The sequence below is a fragment of the Aotus nancymaae genome, unplaced genomic scaffold (assembly GCF_030222135.1).
Source record: "Aotus nancymaae isolate 86718 unplaced genomic scaffold, 86718_ANA_hifiasm-v0.15.2.pri h1tg000040l, whole genome shotgun sequence".
In the NCBI taxonomy this organism is placed as follows: Eukaryota; Metazoa; Chordata; class Mammalia; order Primates; family Aotidae; genus Aotus; species Aotus nancymaae.
The window spans coordinates 39,040,107-39,066,283 of record NW_026988454.1 but is presented as its reverse complement, the minus strand read 5'-3'; the positions used below and the strand labels follow the sequence as shown (position 1 = coordinate 39,066,283).

The following is a 26,177-nucleotide window of genomic DNA, read 5'->3' as shown; positions in this document are numbered from 1 at the left end:
GGGGGAAAAAGATTTTCTTTTCTCACAGCAAACAAATTAAGTGTCTTGAATTTTACTTAACACTATTTTCCTACCTGCTAGAATGTCTAACTTCTGTTTTTTGGTTAAAATAAGGACTCTAATAATTTTCATTATTTCTTTCACTTCAATATTCAAGAAATAGCTCAAGGCAGTTGCCCAGAATCCACCTAGTATATCTCATAACCAAATTCAGTGGCTTTCTCAACCTCTCAGATACCCTTTGCCTTTCCCATTTCTCTGTTTGCCCTTGACTTCCACACATACTGGCTCTGAATTACGCGAAAGCACTTCCCCCACTCCCACTGCAATACCACATCTTAGGCCAATGTTCTTTTTTTCTGATTCCTTCCTCAGTGAGCTCACTGATCTCATTCACTTTCTCTTCTAATGACAGCCTGACTGTGGCTGAAACCTGGGAGCCATCACCAGGCTTGACCTCTCTCATTCCCCTTTCATGCTTGTTCTTCCAGATGCCTGCAGGACATCTCACTCACATGTCAACTAAAACTGGACATGTGAAAACCTGAGCTCTTCTTCCCCCAACAATAAGCAAGTGTTGGTAAATTCTCTGTAATCTTCAGTGTTACTTTTGTCCTCCCAAACCCCTGGGCTCATAAAGTTATCTGTGACTTTCTCTTCTTTATCAACATTCAACCCATCTAACAAATTATCATTTCTACCTCTACCATATCTCCCTGCTTTCTCCTTTCTTCTTCAGTTTTAAATGTGGTTCCAGCTCAAGTCCTTATTCCTCAAATATGAATTAGTTAGTCCCTAGCTCATCCACACACCTTCAGTTTCTTCTCAGTACTGAATTGAGAGAATAACCTCACACAACAGGTAAGGCATTGTACAGAGCAGTTTGACACCCTCATTTTCCTGATGAAAAGCTAAGGCTCAAAAAGGCAAATTAACTGTCACAAGTTCACATATATAGTTGGAGGTGAAGCCAAGTCTACAAAACTCAGGGTTCATGACTTCCAGTCCAGTGTTCTGCCCTCTTTATCAAAATAATTCCACTACCACATCAGCCACCCATGGCCAAGACCCACTCTGAGTCTTCATGCATCACAAGGAACAAAACCTAAAATCTTATACTGTACTATTCAAGCCATTAAAAATACTTATACTGCTTCTCCAAATTCACTTATCCTTACTCATCACTAAAATCCCTCTTCCCTAAGTCACTCTCTTTATCGCACCCTTACCAATATAACTTTAAACTCCATTGATAGATTGGTACACATACCATACTTTGGACAGTCCTCTACTTTTATACACAGTACAGCCCTGAGAACAAGCTGTAAGACACATAGAGTCAAATAGGTTTGCATTTTCAATTCTAATTTCAGACAGGAAAAAAAATTTAAAAGCTCAGATTATACCTTATCTTTTGAAGTAATTTTGAAATGTATTTTCTTCATTCATAGATAGTCTTTAATTTTATTCAGATGTCAACATGAAATACATAGCCAATTATTTAGGTTCAACTGTTAACTGGTCACGTACCTTACCTCACTGCCAAGATTTAGAACATGAAATCCTGTATCTTTTTTCATATTTGCCATTTTTGCATGCCAAATGCTCTGTGTTTTAATTGCTTTATGTTGATGGATGTTTACAACTTGCAAAACTCCCAGGAGACTAACCAATGCAGATTTTGAGATGATAAAATAAGATCAGAAAAATGAATGGAAACTTACTCTTCAAGTGACCAACTAATTCATTATTTTTCTGTTATAATGATGTCTCTTTCCCCATGCAATACTGTAACTGCATTGCAAGGATTGTGGTATTAAAACCTCCTTTATTAAGAATCCCTTCCACATCCTTTTCCTCCAGTTGTAAATCTACCTCCCTCTTTCTTGACCCGATTCAGTATCATTCTTCAGTTGCCTTGGAGATACTCTGTTTTAAAATATTATAATTTTAAATTATAATATTGCTAACTTGTTGATAGGTAGTCTTCATCCTCTACCAAGAATTTTCATGAATATACATTTTAAGAGAATCCAACAAGACTTACATACTTCAAAGAACTGGGTCTTATGGGTCTTTTATCTCTTCCAGGACTATATAGATAGCATTTTGCAAAAATCAAGCACATAACAAAGGCTTGCTAACTAACTCAGGAGGGGGTTCTAAAATGGACTGTTTGGCTACTGTACATTTTCTTCTCAGAACTGACTTTTGTTCTAGCCAAATATGCTATCCCAAAAATAAATAAGAACTAATGAATGAATCCTGTTTGCATGGATTTCAGGCAGTAGCACAAATTAGCAATTTACACTGTTTCTTTTTTGTTGTTTGTTTTTAGCACTTGCTCCTAACAGTTCAAACAAGAAAATTGACTGTGCTGGCCCTGATGAGACCTAGAACTGTGCTGAATGATGTTGGAAAACATTCCCAGACCTTTTAAGAGGTGAAGTATAAGTGAAATAGCCAGCACTTGTAATATCCACCCAAGCCTACAGTGAATTTGGAAATACATTTCAGAGTTGCATCTCTTTCTACATTTTCTCATAGTTAGTATTGCACTGTAATATATTTGTTCTTAGCCACAATGTATTGCTTAAGCTACTCTGAAATGGGAGCAGCCTTTAAGAAAACTCTGCCTGTGAATTAGATGTGGTCATAAGATGAGAAGGAAAAGGAAGTGGACAAAGAAGAGAAGGACTAGAAACAGGGACCTGTTTCAAATATAATGTATACACCAGAAGAGGGGAATAGAAGCACACTTTAGGAAATAGGCTCAGTGGAAAGGCTAAAAGTAAACTAGTAATGTGGACATCTTAGATAGTGAGCAGTTAACTCAAAGTAATAACAGCCAAATCACAGAAAAGCGCCTCAAAAGCCACCCATGTGCCACTTCAGTTCGACGGTCAGTGAACAGTTTCTGCTACTGATGAACACACACCAACTGAAAAAGCAAGGTGCTAGGAAATACAGAGAATTCCCTCTTCTACTGTTTGCAATCAACAAGACACCAATTGTTCTTGGTTGAATGGCTTATTCTGGGAATTCTTCTGACAGGAGGGATCAGATAGCATCTGTCTCTTGCAAGCAAAGGCATTAAGCCAATGGAAGAGTTCTCATTATTCCAGACAACAACAAATGAAGTCAGAGCAAGGAGGAACCAGGTGATATCCTGCTCATAAAACCACTTGATGCATCAACATCATCCTTTTTTCTTAGCTGAGCCAACTAAGGGCTAACTTCCTTAGATGCATGATTCTTAATTAAATTAAAATTTTACTAATCTGAATGTTTATTAAATATTTAGACATAAGTGCTCAACAGTGTACTAATGCCACCAACACTGGGCCCAGCAACTTACCTATTTATTTTCAAAAGTTTGAGCAAAGTAGTACCTTGTTACATTATCAAGGCCCACAAGAGTCGTATTTTTTCTACAACATTTTTTATCCAACATACTCATTTACATCTTGTTTTCTACCACTCCGAATGTTTAAAAGCAAAAAGACAGCATGTCTTTCATTAAAATAATGTAATTCAATAATAATATAATTCTGATTTTACTTCCTATGAGAGGTACTTCTTTTCTAGCAACTTGCTTTATCCTATTAATTCATTTACATCTGCTACTTTGTGTGTTTAAAAGCAAAAATCAGCATGTTTCTTATAAAAATAATTTAATTTAAAAATAATACTAATTTTTATTTTTCATTTCCTTTTCCTTTTCATCTTCTTCTCCCTCTGATATTACAAATTTGCCTAGGTCAAGTGTAGTAATATTGAACCTGACTCTCTTACTGAGTAATTATGTATTCATAAGGTGAAGAAGAGAAGATAAGAAAACATAGTAATGGAACTCTAATGTGACTAAAGGAACTCACAGGTTTCCCTAATCTCAGGTCACAGACATTACACAATGCATCCAATGTAATTTTGCACCCAATCATGGCTATCCCTTGATATGAAGAACCAACCTGTCCTAAATAAAATCTCTGCACTCCCTCATTAGATACTCAGTGCCTGCAACTAGTTTGGAATTATGCTATAATTAAACTGAAACTCTAATTAAAAGTACTAGGCTAACATGATATGAAATGTCTAAAGCCCAATTATGTCTGCTTGCCATTGTCCTCTGGTGTGTATAGATGGTATCTTTTTAGAAAAATAATGGAACACAGATTTAGTAATGACATCCTGGGCAGGATGTCCTAATAATTTTCAGGGTCAGTCATTTCCTTTCCAATGTATTTTCCCCTCTTCGTGGTTCTGTTATGCAGCCCTAGTTTCCCTTGATTCCTCAAACACATCCTAGCTACTGACCAAAGTGCCCTTCAAATATAATTAACTGATAAATCCTAAATATACACTTCATGGTTACCATGTTTATCAAATAAAACAAACAAAAACCCCCTGTTTTTTCTCATTTGGTATTAATGAATGTATTCATCACCATTGGTCCTATATTATGCTGAAGACATATTAAAGTACATTTAATGAGCAGTGATCTTTTAGCAAACATGTTTTCTCAAAAATAGTGGGTTTCAGAATCACCAACCCTTCTTTTTACTTCCTTCTCTAGAACCCTTAATGATAAATGCTTAGCAAGATTTTTAAACTCCTAACAGTAAAATTATAACTATTTTGAAAAAGTAATGCTTGCTACAGGTTAATTTCAATCCTGCTTGTAATCTTAAATTTTAAAGTAAATTGTTAACCTTCAATAAAATTCTACCTAGAGGTTTTATACTAGCTTCAACAAATTTGAATAAGTCTGAGTTTGTGATGCTAATTTCATTGTTGTTGAGCCAGTTATCAAGTGATAATACTTACATATATTTGCTCCCATGGTTAGAAGTAAACTAGAGAAGAAACCATATCCTGACTAATCTTTTATAAAGTAAACTTTTAAAACACAATTAAGTCACTTGTAAATTTTGTTAATGCTTTCTTTTAGAAACAAAGTGTTGAGAAAATATTGAATTATACTTCTGAAATACAAAATGAGGCAATGGAAAATTGCACCAATTTATATTTTTTCTGCTAATAGTGTCCTCAAAAATAAATTTAATTAGCATAGTTTGTTCAAATCAAATCACATTTTTAAACTCAACAGTTTATTTTTCTTTCAGAAGATACAAATCAAATCCACAACTCTAAGTACTATAATATTAATTTGCTGCAAAACACATACAAACCTCATAAAAATTAAATTTCCATTTAACAAGCAGAGAGTCTCAACAGGAGGCACATGGGATCAAATGCATTAGAGTGAGGTCTCTGAACCCACAATGAAAAGGAAGAATGAGGTCCATATACCAAGTGTAAATTATATGAAGTTTTAATGCTACCCACAAATAAATACAAGCTATATAATTACAATTCAACTATATGATTAGGAAAATTATCAGAAATACCTAGTAGTCTATAAAAATGTTAACCCATGACTTTGTTGCTATCAACCCATAATCACTTTTAAAATCACTTAAGTAATGACATTCTAAATTTAGAATAATTTGTTATATTAGTACATATCACAAATTTATCATCAGGTTCTAAGCAAGTAACCAGCTATCATGCTATTTAGTCTTCATATAGTTCTGCTGCCACCAGATTCTCAACCACTTCTTTCACTGGTTGAAACAAAAAAACAGAATGAAGGGAAAACTTTCCTGGTTCCCATACCAATGTAACCTTACAGAGATCTATACCATTAAAATGTTTTATCTAGTAAATCATTCATTGAAAATGCATGCACAGGCACAAACAGATAATGCCTGATACATAACAATTACTGCTATTTTACAAAGGCGAGTTCCCAGTCATGAAGAGACACAGAGATAATGTGTCTCATGTGTGTTGCTATGATAACTAAAATGAAGTAAAAGGAAAGAGGACTATTTTACACAGTTGCTGTCCCCCTTGAGGAATGATAGTAAAGGAAGGAAGAACCCATGGAAGAACAATGGAGTAGCTATTCTAACAGGACTAAGATTGAAGGTAATCACCACCAAAGAAAGGACTTCCAAGCAGAAGAGGGATGTTGACAAGGTCCAAGAATAAACAGAATGGTGCTTGTGCTGGAAATATGTTATTAAGTAATAAATTACTAATAATCAGACACAAGCATTGTCTGATTCTATGAAAATACTTGTAGAAACAAAGAATAATCAGCAGTCTTTCTTGGGTGATAAATACACTTTTTAAAATTTACATACCCTCTTTTCATTTCATTTTTGTAACAAAGCCAGAAGACAAGCTATACTCATTTTGACCAAGAAGTAAATAATTGTCTAACTAATGCCACTTACGTAGTGACTGGAAGAGTTTACATTTGTGTTCAATTTTGTTTGAATTCTAAAATGTATGTTCATTAAATAGCTTCATCTGTTCTCAATAACCCAGCTATTAGGAATTAACCCACAGAGTACTACTAAAAATGCACAAAATTCTGTTATTTTTAATTTTTTCTAAAAAAAAAAACTAATAAAGGGTGACAGAAAACCTAAGTATTTAAGTAACATGGGCAAAGTGGTAAACTAACTATGACAATAATTAACATACAGACTTTTTATGACAACCATAAAGAAAAAGTTTAGGGAAAAAATCATGTGTCTATTGAATGTATTATTTCCAAAAAGCAGAAAACAAAATTCTGTCTGTACTCTGATAATTATTGAAATAATTTATAAATATGGCCAGGCAAGGTTGTTCAAGCCTGTAATTCCAGCACTTTGGAACGCCAAGACTGAAGGATTGCTTGAGCTCAGGAATTGAGACCAGCCTGGGCAACATGGAGAAACCCTGTCTACAAAAAAATACAAAAATCAGCCAGGCAAGGTGGCACATGCCTGTGGCATCCAGCTACTTGGAAGGCTGAGGTGAAGGTTGCAGTGAGCTGAGATCATGCCACTGCACTCCAGCCTGGATGACAGAGCCAGATCCTGAAAGAAAAAAAGAAAAAGAAAGAGAGAGAGAGAGAGAGAAATAATTTATGAATATGAACACAGAAAAAATATTAATTGACATAGATATCACTTTGGTTGTGACAGAAATTGAACTCAGACTTGCTCAGAAAACAGAAATGTACTGACTTGTGGAATCAAAGGAAATGTTGAGTAACTAAACTGCAAGATACACAAGAAAGCAACTAGCTCTCAACAACAACTGAACCGGGGAATTTTAACATGGCAGAGCACTCCAGTTCCTTTCTCTCTCTCTTCTACTGCTTGCTTGACATGGCAGGAAAGCTGCATGTCGTGAGTGCTCATATTTTAAATTTTACAGTGTTCACTACCTCTGAGAGGATGGCTTTCCCTCTCCCTTCTCCATCCTTCCCTAAAGAACTTCATTCCAGAGGGGCCCTACAGCATACCCCAAAGGAAGCAATACTACACAGAAAGGTCAAGAAGAAGGACAGACAGGTTTTCACAAAAGGGAATGATCTAATAGTAACAGAGTGATGGGGGAGTGTCCATTCTTCATCAATCCTAAGCATAAAAATAGAGATTTCCCTGGGTCTTTAGGTTTTCATTTCTGAAGACTCCCAAGTCACATAAAACTTGATTAAATAAATTTGTTATGCTTTTCTCTTGTTAACCTGTCTTTTGTAATAGGAGTGACGGATGACACACTCATCACCAGTAAGAAAAGGTATCAAACCTTTCTGCCCCCAAAACTGCACTCAATGAGGTGTAGATTCCTCTATTAGTCAGCGTTCTCTAGAGGGACAGAACTAATAGGATAGTTGTATATATTAAGAGGAGTTTACTAAGGAGTATTAATTCACACAGTCATAAGGTGAAGCCCCACAGTAGGCCCTTTAGAAGCTGAGAAGCAAGGAAGCCAGCCCGAGTCCCAAAACCTCAAAAGTAGGGAAGCCAACAGTATATCCTTCAGTCTGTGGCCACAGGTCTGAGAGACCCTGGCAAATCACTGGTGTAAGTCCAAGAGTCCAAAAGCTGAAGAACTTGGAGACTGATATTCAAGGGCAGGAAGAAAGCACAGGAGAAAAATGAAGGCCAGAAAATTCAGCAAGTCTGCAATTCCGCTTTCTTCTGCCTGCTTTATTCTAGCCGCACTGGCAGCTGATTAGATGGTGCCCACCCATATACATGGTTTGCCTCTCCCAATCCACTGACTCAAATATTAATCTGCTTTGGCAACACCCTCAAAGACATACCCAGTAACAATACTTTGCATCCTGCAATCCAATCAAGTTGCCACTCAATATTAACCATCACAACTCCCAAAGCAAAATCTGGATGCTGTTATCAGAATGGAGAATAGTACTGGGCATCCACAAGCCAGATCCCTACTCTCTAGGGGCCAATAGAATAAGCTATTTCTAACATAAACAAAAGCAGATAATTTTCTTTGAAATAAGGGTTCCACCTCACCTTTCTTATTGAAGATACTGGATAATTACATGCTAAAATTGCTTATTGGAGCACTCAGAGCAAAACCTCCATATTTACAGTTAGTTTTGCCAATAAGTAGCCCATATTTAGCATTTCTGGGAGTAGGTAGTAAAGGCATATGGTTCAAGAAGAAAAGCCTCATACGTAAGTTGGCATAATGGCACTGAAGTTTTGCAATAAATAAATTTAAATATTTAATTCTTTGAAATCTAAAGGGAATTCTTAAAAGTGAATTTCAACTATGAAGAAAATGCAATAAATTTTTTTTCAGTTTGTACGAACAAATAGAGTGTTTTAAAACTAGGATAAGTTTACTCACATAAAAAAACTACATTAAGCTATAAAGCCCCTGATCTCTAACGGGAAAGGAAAAAACTCTATTGTATATTAAAATAATCTCTTTTTCTCATAATTTACACTTCTTTATTTTTACCATGAATAGGCAGGAGAAAAAGGCATACTTTAAAAAATTAATAATTCATGTGATTCTCTGGTACACTTTCCACAAATCATAGACTTGAGTTCTGAAAATATTTCCACAGCAACCAATACTAGTGCCATAAGTTGAGGAGTGCACCTTCAGGTATTAAATAAAGTAATACATAAGGAGAAATATTTTATTTGGAATATGGAACATATTTTCTACTGAAATTATATGCAGAAATAGATAACAAATTGGTTCCATGATGGAAAAAAACTGCATAAATCATTCCAAAGGCAGTTTATGTTTATTTTCACAGTTAAGAGTAAAACTCAATCCTGTTTCATCTTATCCTGGGAAGAGTCCTGCACACAGAGCAGACAATGGGTTGATCCATGAGCTGGGAGCAAACTTCACTTGGAAATGATACATATACTCAGGTCTGAATCATAATAACTCAAGTGATAGTAACATGCTTTCAGAAATTAAACAATACTTCTCCAATAATACTCTTAGTCATATAAAATTAAGGAAAATATAAAATCTAATTTTATTCTTTTTGTCCGTGCCTATGTATCTGTATTAAATTACACTACATGAAAGGCACATGACCCTGTATACACTGTCTGCTTTTCATTTAATTCATCATTAAAAGGAAGATCAGGAAAAGAGTCCATGTATGCATTATAAGTTTTGTTTTCCTATACAACTGACACAATTTCAAATTTGTAGGCAATGTTTAATGAGCACAGAAATAAACTTTTTATAATTTCCCAGATCAACCCCAATGTAGATATGTATACAGTATAATCCATTCTGCATCTGCATTTTCAGGAAAGCTTCCCACACTTACTCACCCTCGAAGGTCATTGTATTGCATTTTACAACTGTATCATTTCTTCAGATTTGCTGAAGTTTAAGTGTCTACCAAAAAAAACACTACTACATTTTAAAGACTATTTTAAAACATGTAACATACTAAACATATTTAAGTAATTAAAAAGTGCCTCGAGAGAGATCCAAGATGGCTGATCACTAGCAGCTCGGGCTCGTAGTTCCCAGTGAAAGCGCAGAGAATGAGAGGACGCCACACTTTCAGACGAATATTTGTGGCTCACGGACCAGGAGATTCCCAGCAGAGGAGCCCCACGTGTCGCCAGGGCGACTCTTGTGGCCGGCGCGGTGGTTTGGCTGGTGCCTTAGCGCGCCAGTTTTTGGTGCAGAGTCCGGAGATTCCTGGGCAGAAAAGCACCATCCATTTTAACACCGCTGTTTTGGCCGGCACAGTGGATTGCTCAGATGTCGGCGCTGGGATTTAACAAGTTGGATGTCTGCTCAGAGACCTAGTTAGAAAGTCGGTAATTACAAAGACAACAGACGGATAAATATATAATGAAGGGAAGAAATCAGCGTAAAAAGGCAGAGAATACTCAAAATCAGAATGCCTCTCCCTCTACAGGGGATCGCAATTCCTCATCAGTAACGGAACAAGGCTTAATAGATTACGAGTGTGCTCCAATAACAGAAGCAGGTTTCAAAACGTGGGTAATAAGAAACTTCTGTGAATTAAAAGAACTTGTTCTAACCCAATGCAAAGAAACTAAGAACCTTGAAAAAAGGTTTGACGAAATGTAAACGAGAATGGACAACTTAGAGAGGAATATAAGTGAATTGATGGAGCTGAAAAACACAACATGAGAACTTCGTGAAGCATGCACAAGTTTAAACAGTCGAATTGATCAAGTAGAAGAAAGGATATCAGAAGTCGAGAACCAGCTCAGTGAAATGAAACGAGAAGACAAGATTGGAGAAAAAAGGATGAAAAGGAATGAGCAAAGTCTCCAGGAAATATGGGACTATGTGAAAAGACCTAATTTACATTTGATAGGTGTACCTGAATGTGATGAAGAGAATGAATCCAAGTTGGAAAATACTCTTCAGGATATCATTCAGGAAAACTTTCCCGACCTGGCAAGGCAGGGTAATATTCAACTCCAGGCAATACAGAGAACACCACAAAGATATTCTTCAAGAAGACCAACCCCAAGGCACATAATAGCCAGATTTATTAGGGTTGAAATGAAGGAGAAAATACTAAGGGCAGCCAGAGAGAAAGGTCAGGTTACCCATAAAGGGAAACCTATCAGACTTACAGCAGATCTCTCAGCAGAAACCCTACAAGCCAGAAAAGAGTGGGGACCAATATTTAACATCCTTAAAGAAAAGAACTTTCAACCCAGAATTTCCTATCCAGCCAAACTAAGCTTTATAATCGAAGGAAAAATTAAATCCTTTGCGAACAAACAAGTACTTAGAGAGTTCACCACCACCAGGCCTACTTTACAAGAGCTTCTGAAAGAAGCACTATACATATAAAGGAACAACCAATATCAGCCTTTCCAAAAATATATCAAAAAGAAAAGAACATTAACACAACGAAAAATTTACACTAACTAATGGGCAAAAACAGTCAGCTAGCATCAAATGCCAGTATTAAAGTTATATATATTCCAATCCGATAAAAAGCCAAAACCCATTGGTATGCTGCATCCAGACCCATCTCACATGCAACGATACACAAAGACTCAAAACAAAGAGAAGGAGGAAGATTTATCAACCAATCAGAGAGTAAAAATAAACAAATAAATAAAAAGCAGGAGATGCAATTCTTGCCTCTGATAAAGTAGACTTTAAAGCAACAAAGAGCAAAAGAGGCAAAGAAGGACATTACATAATGGCAAAAGGATCAATGTAACAAGAAGAGCTAACGATTTTATAGATCAACGAGACAGAAAATTAACAAGGACATCCAGGACTTGAACTCAGACCCAGAACAAGTAAACTTAATAAACATTTATAGAACTCTCCACTTCAAATACACAAAACATACATTACCACCTCACAGCTATTCCATAAGTGACTACATAAATGGAAGTAAATCACTCCTCAGTAATCGCATAGCGTTTCATAGGTTTAAATGAAATATTGGTTGGCTGCTCGTTTGTTATTTTCTTCCCTTATTCCTTCCTGTTTACATCAAGTATAATTATTGGTATAAAAGAGGTTTTCAATACCTATTACTAAAATGCATTCTAGCCTGGGCAAGAAAGCAATACTCTCATTCTCTCTCTCTCTTTCTCTTCCTTTTTCCTCCTCTTCTTTATTCTTTTTCTTTCTTTCTTTCTTTAAAAAAAAAAAAATGAAAAAAAATAAAAAAAATAAAAAGTGCCCAATTCATCACACCAATCATAGGTGTTTACATTGTCACTTTCATTGAAACAACTGCTCTTCTCTCCTCATTCCTTCTTCCTGTCCTTTCACAAAATACCTTTTCCAAAATATCACAGGCATGAATAGACTAAAAAGCATTCTTTAACTGCATCAAGGAGACTAAAGCGGGGGGAAAAATGAAGCTGAGTTTTGCTGTTATTTGAAAAGTTAATTCACGACAAGAAGAATGTTAATGGTGTTTGCTGACCCTACTCATTCTGAGCCATGAAATTGCTCAAGCCAGAGCAAACTGCCAACCATGACAAGAGTAAGGGATTCTGCAGATGCATCATTCCTACATAGTATAGCCCAAGGTAAACAGTCCATGAGTATTATACACTAGAATGCAGAGGGCTGGATATAGAAAATAAGAGGAGGGAAAATGCCAGAGGCAGTATATGGTCATACCACCCAGGCCCCAGTGCTGGAAAGCTCTATCTTCATGAGAAGCAGTACAGCATGGTGATTAACAGATTCCATAATCACACTCCCCACATGTGAATCCTAATTCTGTCATTTCCTAGCCACGTGACCTTGGGCCAGTCACTCAACCTGTCTGCCTTCATTTTCCTACACAGCAAAATGTGTATGTATTAGTATACCAGGGCCAACATAGCAAAATACTGCAGACTTGAAGGCTTAAAACATTAATTAGTTTTCTTATAGTTTCAGAAGCTGGATCAAGATACCAACAAGGCTGGTTTCTCCTGAGAACTCTCCTTCAGTTCTGGAGAGTCACCTTCTGGTCTTCTGTCTTTATTTCTGTGAACACACATTCTTGGAGTCTGTTCCTTTTTTTTAGAAGGCCATCAGTCATAGTAGATTAGGGCCCCACTCTCATGACATTGTTTAATCTTAATGACCTCTTTAAAGGACCTATCTCCAAATACAATCACATTGGGGGTTAGGGCTTCAACATATGAATTTTGGGGAATATATTTCAGTGTATAACAAACAGCATAAAACAATAATAGCTACCTCATATGACTGTGGTGATGATTAGATGTATTAATATACATCAAGTGCCTGGCACATGAGAAGTTCTACACAAATGCTTACTATTAAACTAAGCTCCATTAAATTTACATGTCTAACAAGTATCCACAAATCACAGCATCAAGTGGATGAAAATAAGACATTCGTAGTCATCTTTAAGATTTCTTGTACTGGGATAATGATATCTTTGGGGAAAATGGAGGACATATCTTGCTGATAACATCTGTCTCAATTCAAAACCTGGGTGGTTAATATAGAAATGTTAGTGGTTCCTAACCAGGACCAAAACCAATAGATAGCTTTGATTTTCTCACATTCCCAGTGGGAAACAAAGGCTTTTTGTGTCTCAGGATTATGTGCTGATAAAGAATGCGGAAAGAATGTTTATGAGGAAGCAGACAAAAGAAGCCTGGCTCCTGTGTATCCACACTTGGCAGCTGTAATGCAGTTTCGGCTACACCAATAATTTCCAATTATTTTACCTGCGGTCAATTCCCGAGCTAAAAGACTGTGGTGAGAACATAAGATTAATTTAGACAGGCTCAGATACTCATGTGAACACCAAAATCTCCCAGTGAAACAAACATCAGGCTTACGTTTATCTATCATTTCTTTTCTCTTGTTACCTTTTCAATCACCCTTTATGATCCTGACTAGGGTTCTGTGTGAGTGACAGATGGAGAATGGAATGGCGGACAGCAGAAGAACAAGTGTAGTAAAAGTTACCAACTACAAGCACAGACACTAAAAACAAAAGCTGCTTGGTAACTAAAAGGCTAATCTTCAGGGCAGGAAGAATACTTGGCAATGAAACTTCCCCTGGGAATTGATTCACTACTGTTCACATTTGTTTAAATGAATTTCACAAAATCTTCTAATTGTGTAAGTCTGATCTTATCATTCCCCTGCCTACCTGCCTAAAACCCTTCCATATCATCAGGTTGCCTCCAAGATGAAGTCATCATTCCCTTCATAACACCAAAGGGTTTCATGATCTAGTGCAACAAATTGCCACATTCATCTCTATTACAGAATCTTCAAAGATACCAGAGCAATTCCTAGTGCTTTACTTCTGGGCTCTTCGCATGTTGCCCTCTCTACCAAGAAAACCCTCCTCATTGGCTCTCTCTTGTCCTGATAACTGCTGTTTGTCTTCGGGTCTCAATGCTGATATCACTTCCTAGGCAAATTCTATCCATCCACCCCCAATTGAGTAGTTTGTCTCTTCAGTATGTTCCCAGAATACCCCAAATCTAACACTATTACGGAATTTATCATACTGTTACATTGTGCATATTTAAGCAATTGCCTACTCAAAATTTTCAACAGTACCTTGTAACCTAACCATCCAAAAACAAAAATTCCAATATATTATGGTGGTTGAGATCAAGTATTTCTACATCAGACAGACCTGTGTTTGAAACCTATTTGTCATTTACTACTCATGTGGCCCCTAGAGAAGCTGTAACATAAAGACACAGTAATACTTATTTTATGGGATTTTTGAGGGATTTAATAAGTAAATTCACTTGCCACAGCCCCTGGCATGAAGACAAGTTCATAGCTGTTATTATTTTCATGCTCAGTATCTAATTCATTCCTCATACTCTATTGAATATAATCCACCCTTCAAGTTGGACTGTTTGGCCTGAAAATAATCTTAAGTTTTCTCTTCATCTGAAATGCCCCATTTCCCCATCTCTGCATATGGAAACCCCTGCCTTTCAAAAACCCCCTGCTAGCACACTTTCTACCTAGCCTTTCCAAGCCTAGACCTGCTTTCTCCCTTCTATTGGATAGCCCCCTCATGCTTTTTGGAGAGGGTGGGAGAGACTGATGTTTGCTAATTTTTGTGGCAACCCATACCCCAAATTCTCCCCCAATCCAGAGTGTGGTGTCCCATGTGCCACAACATGTAAGCATTTTAGAAGCCAGAATATGTATTTTTACTGCTCTCTAACAATATCTAGCACATGCTAGGCACTCAGCAATATATGTTAAATGAATGAATGAGTTGACTGCTGCTACTGCAAAAGAAAGCCAGCACTCACCTCCTTTACTTTTTCCCAGGACCAAATTCTATTTACCAAAATTCACTGAAAACTGGAAATTAAAATTGCAATTTTAAAAAATGTATTACATATGAACATCTCAAGCACCTCCCTTCCCCCTACACACACACACACACACACACATGCACAACTATACTTATACTGTGGTCAATTCATAGAACTAGAAGAGAGTTTAGAAATCACCAAATCCAAGTCCTTTATTTGAACCATGTAGTAACCAAGCACATTGGGTGACTTGGTGTCATCAAGGTACATTTCCTCCATCTCTTCATCTGGAAACTCCCAAGGTAACTGTACCCTCATCTATGATACTTTATCCAACTTCTCCAGATACAGCCAGTAACTCTGTCATCTGTCTTCTCTAAGCACTTCATTCCTATGTGAGTTGTAACATTTATCAACATGCCCATTTCTCCAAACAGACTGAAGCTCCTAGAGGGCAAAACCTAAACAAAGACTAACATAGTGCCTGGTACACACTAGTGTTTTACACATTTGTTAATGTTAAATAGATAAAGAGTAGTTACTAGAACAGGTGTCTGTAGTCCAGCTACTTGGGAGGCTGAGGCAGGAGGATCCCTCGAGCCCAGGAGTTTGAGGCTGCAACGAACCATGACCTCAACTGTGAATAGCCACTGGACTCCAGTCTGAGCAGCACAGCAAGACCCTGTATCTTAAAAAAAAAAAAAAGAAAGAAAAGCGTAGTCTCTTGAACCTGCTAATTGATAAATTTGCTTTATCTTTATAAGATTATGTGTTATGCTGACATTCACCATAACCATTTTTTAAGGATATAACAATTTAGCTAAACTAGATTTCAAATTTAAAAGATAAAATAAGCTCCATTTTAGTAAATTTTGACAACAATTTTCCTTCAAAATATATGCCTGAAATTAGTATATTGTGCTTCAGATAACATATAGGAAGCTTTGTGATCAGCCAGACTTGCAGTGTGTAAATAGGGAACAACTTTGAAACTGCTGCCCAACAGCTGGAGTACTCAGCGGGGGCACCGAAGTGAAAAAACACTTTTGTTTCCCAGGAAGCAAAAGGCTAGAGCCAAACACAATAGTACAACTGAAACAACAAGAGGAGAAAAAATGTTTACAGGATTTATCTTGACTCTTTGGGAAGGAAAATAAAATATTACAAGACTTCAATGGAAGAGGCACCATGCCGTCATGCAATCCAAAAGCATTTTAAAACCTGCCCATGATGTTTTTTCTAGTAAACATTTCCAAAAGATCCTAAAACTTGATTTATGTGAAAGAAAGAGAATTAGAGTATACCTCCCTACATTTTACAACTCACATTAAAACTGTCATAACACCCTGAAAGTATAGGGGAGAAAGTAAGAGCTGAATTGCTATTTTTCTGACATTAGTAAGCAGTCACATTGTAAAGCTTTTGCTATTCTCACAACAGAACAAAAATCTCAGTTCTCAACTCACTGGTATGTGTTCATTTTCCAAGACAAACCATGAAAGAATATATAACAATTTTTTAAATATTTCTTTGTTTCTTCATATTTTATTATACATCAACTCTCTGCAATTTAAAGCAAACTATCTGTGTGGGTGAGTATGTGTATCTATCCATTCATACACAGTCTAAGGAAGAGAAAGTGAATAGGCAAAGAACTTCAAAAATAGCAAAGGAAGTTAAAGGAGAATCAATATAGAAAGGTGCCTGGGGTAAAGACCCAGTTGTTTAGAACCAAATTTTAAATGACCACATTTTAAACAAATGCGTATGTACATAAACACATGCCTTAAATCACAAAGTGATATCATTTTGGGAAAAAATATAAAAGAATATATAGCCATGTTGCCTAAAACAGAATTATGTAAATTGTAAGGAAAAAGGAATTTGCAAATTTGTTTTTAAATCCTCATGGAGGCAAGGGCCTAAAAAAATCCAACTTAAATGTTCCTTATCTTTTAAATGTTACAGTTAATACCAAGTACTCAGGGAGCATCTCTCATCGTTCCCTCTCACTAAGTCCCCCCAAATCTAGCAGCAAGCCCTATTACTCCCACTTTCAAAATACCTTCACTTGTACAATTCTCTCCCACCCTACATCACTTAGACTGCAACAAAGTCCTCCTAACTGATCTCATCAAAATCCATATGGCCCCTCCAAACCCTTTATCATATTATGCTGAGAGCAATATTTATAAAATGAAAATTTGATCATGTCTTTTCCTTAAAGTCATCATCATTACTTATAAGGTCCTATATGGTCTGGCTTTTACCTGAAGCCTTGGCCACTCTCACCAGACTTCCTTCACAGCCTCTTGCCCAGCTATGGTGGGTGGGATCCTCTCAGTTGCTGCAATGCCCTGCATTCTCCAATCTCCATGTCTTCACACAGGGTGGGGCTCTTTGCTTGTATCTCCTGCCTAGCTTTCCTAATGTCAAAATTCTTATGTACTCCTTGGGTAAGACACATTCTCCTAACCCCCCTACATTTTTTTTCTGGACTTTCCAAACTTAGGATTACATATTGACAAGTACATGTTTAACATCCATCTACCCTAGACTGTAAAAGTCCAGGATGAAAAGTCCACAATAAAAAGGACTATGACTTCCAGTCCCTAAGGCATGCCACAGTGAAGGTGCTCAATATGCAGTTGAAGACTCAGAATGTCTTTCAAAATCTTGAGGAAAAAATGCAGACCTGATGAGGAAATCCATCTTAGATTCCAGCAATGTGATTATCGGAATAGAGATTTTCCTAAATCTTAAGGTAGAAAAGTAGAGTAGGGATGGAAGTTAGTCCTAAAACCCAGTCCAGTAGTAAAGTAGAGAACAGAGATATTAATTATAAAATTCCACCTATGATTATTATATAGTGTATCTAAGGAATTTGTCACATACTTTGTAACCCTACAGTTTCTCACAGAATGTTGTAAATATGGTTAGCATTTAATGAATATTTGATGAATAACCATTTTTAAGATAAAATATTAAACCAAAGTGAAGTAACAATTTAAGACCTTGAGATTTGAGATTAGGTCCAGATATTATCGCTACATGGTCCTGTCCAGAAGGATCAGAAAGGCAGTCATGTTTGAAATAACATAATTTCTTTCAGTTTGATCATTAGTAACAACATTTGCAGCTTTTAAAATTATTAGCATCCTGTACAATTTATTATCTTCTAAAAAAATGTTGTATAAGCCAATGCTAACTGCTTCTTGGTTTATGAAAAGGACTAACTGTTACACAGGTATAACAAACTAATGATGTTTTAATGTGACATTTTCAGGTATGGCTTTTAGAATTACTCTCACAATACAATTATTTATAAACAAACAAGACTGTAATTTTTCTCACAAATCTTACTCAAAATATAACTATGCTTGGCATTACAATAAACCAAAGAAGGCCAAAGTGGTTCTGGAATCAGTAAAACATTATCAGTAACAAACATAAGGTTAATTACAAAATAAAAATGGTACCATCCAAAAAGGACACCAAAATAACTCTAAGCCATAACCCTCCCATATGCACAAAAGTATGTGATTAAACACTTATAAAATTGTCTTATGTCAACCGTCAGAACTGAAGGTGACTATATTCTATACTACCAACAAGTGTTCACATTAGAGGGAAAAAATAAACATGCAAGATCCAGTCGGTAGCAGAACACTAATTTTAACACTAATTATTTTATGATGCCAGGAAGAGGAGGAAAGAAGTAACATTAAACTCACTTTTAAACTATTTTTAATTTAATTATGCCTGGCTATACATACTTTAAAAATAACCATTTTATGCTTAGTGTGGTGGTTCACACCTGTAATATCAGCTACTCTGGAGGCTGAGGCAGGGCTATCCCTTGAGCCCAGGAGTTTGAGACCAACCTCGGCAACAAAGGGAGACCCTGTCTTTAATAATAATAATAATAATAATAATTTGAACACAAAATAGACTGAAAATAGGTTGCTCTAAATACTTGAGATTTTTATCTTGGTTTGAAATGAGTAAATAGAAAATGTCAAATTTCTATCAGATAAACATTAAAAGGAGAGGCTCACCCATTTAAACACCTTGGCTTTCTTGTTTTGACTGAATTCATCCTATTTCCCCTCTTTTAAAATTTCTTATTCCATCATTCTTATACCTTCTCTTCCATTCTTATAAATACCAGTATTAATATATCCATATTTTAATGAGCTCTGTTCTCTTAATTTGGATCCAAATTTTAAGTAATTATCACCTATCAAAAAGGTTGGGTTTTTTTTTTTCTTTCTATTTGATGTAGCTAACAAATAAACAGTAAAATCTCATTAACTGGAGGTGGAGTGAGATGACTCCAAATCACTTTAAAGTCTGAATTGCAGAACATGTTAATATACTATGTTGTTTATATTATGAAGTGTTTTTAATAAGTATTTTTAACATGTTGACCAATATGCATCCTTAAATAATTTTTCTCATGAGTAGGTATAGATACTTGGCTATTAGCATAGTGTTTATGTCTGAATTGTGAAAAAAATAAAAGAATTTTCTTAGGAGCTGTAAATAAATCCCCTGGAACTGTAGTCATCCTGCTTCCTTAACACTCCTTTTCTGTCAAGAATGTTAAAAAGACAAATCATAGCCTAGCTTCAATTCTAAGCATTCTCCCATCCAAACTATGGACAGTTTCCAGTTTCAAAACAGAGCCCTTCCCAACCTGGGCTCCGGGATACTGGGGGGTACTTTTCAGGCCTGCTCCTCATTGATGGAGCCCAGAGAATCTACATTTGGAGTATTTATTTAAGAAACCTCATCACTTGGAAGAATACTGGCTTTTCCTGCCCGCTTATATGAACCAGCTCTCTCCAACCCATGGAGGAGACATTTACTCAAGTTCAATAAACAGCACTTGGCAAAGAGCCCTTCCTCTACCTTATTTGCATCCCAATATCCTCCTCTGCTTTTAGGAAGATGAGGCTAAGGGAATGCTGGAGAACAGTGGCATCAATGCTCCTCTGTCCAGATAACTATCTGATCCTCTAAAGGTTGACAAATACATCTAAGTATGACAATGTGCATAACTCAAAGCCCTCAGGATATATACTGAATTATAAGGTTATGCCATACTGATACGTAAAATGCAATATATATATATATTATATTTTATGATTATATTCTGGAATTAAGCCACAGAATAACTATGGAATAAAAACATATATCTTGACAAAAATTCAGCTGGATGTCCACTTAGATAGATAAAGAGAATGAATGGCAGAGAGACAGAAGACAGGCAGCAGACAGCTAACTCTGCTGGCTATTTTCAATTACTGAAATATCTCTACTAACAAGTTTTACAGTTGATTGGAGGTTTTATGTTTCTTTTTTGTTCCTTTGTTGTTGTTTTTAAGTCTTGGATATATTTTTATTGGTCAAAATTATTTCAATGTTCCATTGAGTATTACCATGGGTATTTCAACATACATTTTTAAATCAAGTTTTATTTACAGAGTGTTATTTTGTTTTAAAATCAATATGCAGCTTTATTTAAAGACAAACGCGAATAATGAGTTCATACAGGTCTGTCCAAAGTACATTTGCCTTCCATTGTTTTTGTCAAGAGTAACACCAAAATAGGAAAAGTAAATAAAATTTTTTTAAAAAATCAAGCTTTTTCACAACATCCTGTCATAAAGAAGAAACAAAAGACTGTGTAAAAAGTACTCAACAAGACTGATCTCTACAAGTGAAATACTGAATTGTAAATCTTTAAGTTCTAAAGATTTTTTAAAAGACAATCCAGTCTTCTCAAGTCAAACCTGGTAGTCAATTAGTATTTGAAGAGCCGAAGAGCAAAGCATTACAATCATAGTAACTTACATATGTGTAGCTCAATTTGGAAAAGAATATCCAACATAAATTACCTGGTTTGATTCTTGCAACCCTGTAAATATCTACAAATTATCAACGAATTGAGGATAAGGAAACAGGCTATATAAGTTAAATTACTCATTTACCAAATTACGCAAACTGTGCTCTTTGCACTCTACCAGGAAGTGCCACGACATAATAGTTAAGAGAATAAACTTGGAGTTTATAAAGTTGTGTGAATAGGATCTATAGTGAACATTGTATAAAAGAAGTGTAGTAGCTCTCCCACATTTTTGGCCATAGTTAGAAATCCTTTTTGCACTGTAACTCAGTACACAGACACATAAAGATACATAAATCTATTCCACTAAAACCAAAGTTTCATGAAACAATAATTCTCTCTTCCTCTACAAAATGTATGGTTGTCTTTGCTGTTTTGTTGTATTCTATTCTATTTCATGGTTGGTCTGTTTTTTCTTTCCCTAAACTGGTTGCTATCTAGTGTACTGAATTCAATACTCACCAAATGGGTGGTTACACACAATTTGAAAATAATGAGCTGATACTTAGCTCAATGCTAGGACCAGTAAACACTAAAATGTTAGTTATAGAAAATATTTTTTTAAATTATGTCCCTATAGGTTGGTGGACTCAAAACATTCAAAAGGGATATAATGTTTACCCCTGAAATACTCAGGCAAGACATGTAAATGGCCCAGAGAAACATATACCAATGAAGTCAGTCTCTGAGGCAGAGGCAGGTAAAATCCTGACGCCCATGCATTGTTGTCATCATATCATCAGGCTGCAGTGAGGGAGTGGCTAAATATAGTGAGAAATGAATTAAAAATCTTTATCAGGCCCTGATGAATAAACAGAAGGTTGAGATACAGAGTAATACAAATTAGAAGTTGCCTGTCAAAAACAGATGCTCTAAAATGGGTCATCCTAGTTAATATAATCATGTGATTAACTGAAAATTTTGGGGAGGGGGGCGTCTCATTCCAATCACTGTGGCCACTACTGGTAAGCTTTCCAGCCTTATGAATTACAATTTACCTAGCATAATTACATCTTTGATTACGCTTAGCTAATTCAGCCATCACTCTGAATATCAATTAATTGTTAAAGTATTATAGGCATAAAGGGAAGAGATTGAATTTAAAGTCTACTGATCCCAGGTCATACAGTAGGGATTGATTTTTAAAAATAAATCCCTTAGAGTTTATATGAACATATGTCTTTCTCCTATTACATAACCATTTAAGTGTAGAAAACAAAGCTTCCAATCAACTTAGTACTACATCTTTATTAATTCTGAAAAATATTTGTCTCTATGTCTTCTCCCACTTGGCTTCTTCAAGAAGAGAGACTACTAATTGAGAAGAGCTAAAAATCTACATTTTGTTTTGCATGGTCTGGTAAATATTTGTTATGAAATCTACACCCTGTTGCCCAGCATAAGTACAGGCATAATCTCAACTCCCTGCAACCTCCGTCTCCCAGGCTCCAGCGATCCTCTTGCCTCAGCCTCCCAGGTAGCTGGGACTACAGGTGCATGCCACTACACCCAGCTAATTTTTGTATTTTTAGTAGAGACAGACTTTCACCACGTTAGCCAGGCTGGTCTTGAACTCCTGACCTTGAGTGAATAGACTGCCTTAGACTCCCAAAGTGCTGGGATTACAGGTAAAAGCCACAGCACCCAGCCTGATCATTTTTAAACTGTATTAAGTTTGGAATTGTTCATATATAAGGGAAAGTAGAATTTTTTCCATCTACATGATAAAAGATTTTATATAAGATATACAAAGAGAAATCATATGGAGAAAATCCATTTTCCCAAAATAAGGGGACCATCAGCACTTTGTCATATATTACTAAACTCAAATCGCGCACACACACACCCTTCCCATTAAAGAGAAAAAAAAAATACATATACAACATATTCACAATCTGTCAATTTTAAGAACTTTTTTACAATATACCTTAAAATGTAAATATCTTAGTTTTAGACACTAGATTTTTTGTGGGCAGAGTCTAACAAAGGCATGTGGAGCACAGGACTTTCCATTTAGCACTACATTAATCTTAAAGGACATTTTTTGGAACATGAAATATTTTTGTCCTATATAAAAAAATTATAAAGCATATGCTAAAGCAACATTCCACTATTCTAACACTGATAGAGATTAAATAATGAAAGAATTTAAAAACTCAAGTGAAATAATCTAAAGTAACTTTAGCTAACACATAAATAGTAATAACTGCTTAAAAGTAATGGATAATTCAGTAGAAAATAATGATAAAAGATCATTAAATCAAAAGTCTGAGTGAAGTATTAAGATGAGAAACATGCTTTATATTTAATAATGTATATTTTGTATTTGTTAACAATTTCACATACATACATCCAAAATAAAAATCCATCAAAGTGACAATGTATAGCAGAATTGGAAGAAAATCTACCTACTTTTACTGACATGTTTACTCTTCCAATATTTCTGAATAACTTAAATAATGGGTGCTCTTGTAAGCCACAAGAGGTTTGTTAGTACAAGGATTATGTAGCAATTTACAGGTATATTTGCTGAAAACTCACCACCTACTGTGTAATATTAGGGACAGATGGTGTTTAGCCTGAAAAATGTACATAATTCAAAGACATTGAAAAGGTTGCCTTTTACATAGATAGTCCTAGCAGGGCTCTAACTGAACAGGCCTTAATGAGCACTTAAAGAGTCATAACAACACCTAAGACCAAAGAGAGTCATCCTGTGCAGTGGGGAAACTTGAGTTAAACAGAAAAACAGTCTTCTTCTTGGAGACTTACTCTTGAGATTAAGCTCCACAGTGTATGCATCAAAAGCCTTCTGATATCAACATTTTCCATCAATGAACCTAAAGTTTTTGTTAACTAAACCCCGACCAGGGAGTTTTAAAATGGACCGGACTTTCTTACTGTAAACTTTTCAATTAGGAAATTGTTATAGAAAGATCCCATAATTAAAGAGGATTATCTCACTGGATCCCTCACATCCATATCCCAGATTATAAGGCATGGAGTCGTGGGCTGAAAGCAGACTATACCAGCTCCTGCAAGTCAGTTGCTAAAATGTTCAGGAATTTTGTGGGTCAGTCATTAGTCAAAATCACTATTTAAAATTAAATTCTATAAACTTACAGCTAAATAAATCATATTAAAAACAGAGGTAATAACTCAAAACATCACTTTCTAATTATTTTACTATTATTTATGTTTGTGGGTTATTTACTTCTCTTGTATCTATATGGTGGAAGTACTAAATAAGGGTGTGTCACTATGCATCTCTTCCTAATTTTGTGTTCAGTGATGTCACATTGGTCCTTTGAATTCAGCCATGGTGGCAGTATTTATACCATGGAAACTGGCAAGTGCTAAAACCTGAACTTTGGCAGGCCTCAGTGGCTCATGCCTGTAATCCCAGCACTTTGGGAAGCCAAGGCAGGCGGATCACAAGGTCAGAAGTTCGAGACCAGCCTGACCAACACGGTGAAACCCCATCTCTATTAAAAATATAAAAATTAGCTGAGTGTGGTTTACACTGATTACAGGCGCACGCCTGCAATCCCAGCTACTGAGGAAGTTGAAGCAGGAGAATTGCTTGGACCGGGGAGGTGGAGGTTGCAGTGAGCCGAGATCGCGCCACTGCACTCCAGCCTGGGTGACAGAGTGAGACTCCGTCTCAGGGAAAAAAAAAAAAAAAAAAAAAAAACCTGCTTTTTGAGAGCTGATTATTAAACATTTACCACCAACACTATTACTTCCTTATTTTCCCAAGTACATTTTTTGCCCATTCATAAGGATTTTGCCAATTGATGGCCCTCTGATCCAAGAAGCCTATCTAATCACCCAGGAGTAAGTGACTACACTTTCTCCTTGTCCTGATGGCACTTCTTATTGTACCTTCCACTCTTAATTGTATCTTACTTATCTAGATCTTCTAAATAGTCTGTGAGGTCATTAAGTGCAGGGACTCAGTCGACTAAATCATTTTGCCCTCTGTGCTATACACACTGCCTGGCACAGAATGAACATGCATTTACTATTTGATTAACTTTACCAAACTAACACGAAAGAAATCAGATAAACTCTGCCACACATATTTTGTTGAACAAAGAGACCACTACATATTTTGTTGCACAAAGAGACCACTAGCTCAGCAGACTAACTTTATGTATTTTGTTTTAGAGACAAGGTCTTGCTGCTCTGTTGTCCAAGCTAGAGTGCAGTGCCCAATCATCACTCACTGCAGCCTTTAACTACTAAGCTCAAACAATCCTCCAGCCTCAGCCTCCAAAATAGTTGGGACTACAAGCATGCACCACTATGCCTGGTTATTATTTTTTTCTGTGTATGTAGAGATAGGGTCTTGCTATTTTGCCTATCAGCCTAACTTTATTAGTGCTAGTAATCAATCCCATAAATGCACAAATCCATAGTTCTTGCCCCAATAAGGTGTTGCCAACAAGACCATATTAATAACTTAGACTGATATCACCTGTTTTAACAAGCGTTGAAAGATATTAGATATGACATTGTCATAAATGCAAAAATGTACACTGCTCACATAACAGCCAACACTTGATGTAACTGTAATACCAATAGATCAGATGACAAAAACAATAAGAGTCTCGACCTGAAAGGACACCTCTTATTCTTTCAAAGCATTAGCCTCTGAAAAGGTAAATGTTGATCTGACATCCTCCCCTTCTCTCTCCTCTACCCTTTACTTGACTACATTTGAAAGCAACAGGAAACACTCTTAACAAAATTATATGCTTTTCTAAAATGTGTTGGCAACTGGAAGAAGTCTGTAGTATAATTGTCGATGAGCAAGGAGCAAGAATAGAGTACTTTCAGCCAATAGTGTGCCAAATTGTGAACAAACTATGGAGAGAGTCCAGGAAAGATCTCAAGTGGATACTTCAGTGAACAGTACGTAACTGAGAAATTCAAAGGATTGCCCTACAGACTCCTGAACCTAAATTAAAGGCAAAAACAACAGCCCTCAAAGCAATTCGAAGGCTTCACCTGGCATCTATATTCCTGATAAGAATTAGCCAGGAAAGGGCACAATGTACCTTGCAAAATCTGAAACATTGCCTGAGGAGTAAGCAATCAGAGCA

General features: G+C 36.2%; 1 protein-coding gene across 10 annotated transcripts in view; it reads right to left on the bottom strand.

Annotated features, from left to right (window-relative positions):
* The window catches only part of PTPRK (protein tyrosine phosphatase receptor type K), a 554,712-nt gene that overhangs the window by 512,645 nt on the left and 15,890 nt on the right, over positions 1-26,177 (bottom strand). The window contains exon 1 of one of the 10 annotated variants that reach the window (XM_064360711.1): positions 9,693-9,698. The exons of the other annotated variants lie outside the window; for them this stretch is intronic. The gene's annotated coding sequence lies outside the window, so the exon portion shown is untranslated. Of the gene's footprint in view, positions 1-9,692; positions 9,699-26,177 lie in introns of those variants that run through there. 10 annotated transcript variants of the gene reach the window in all.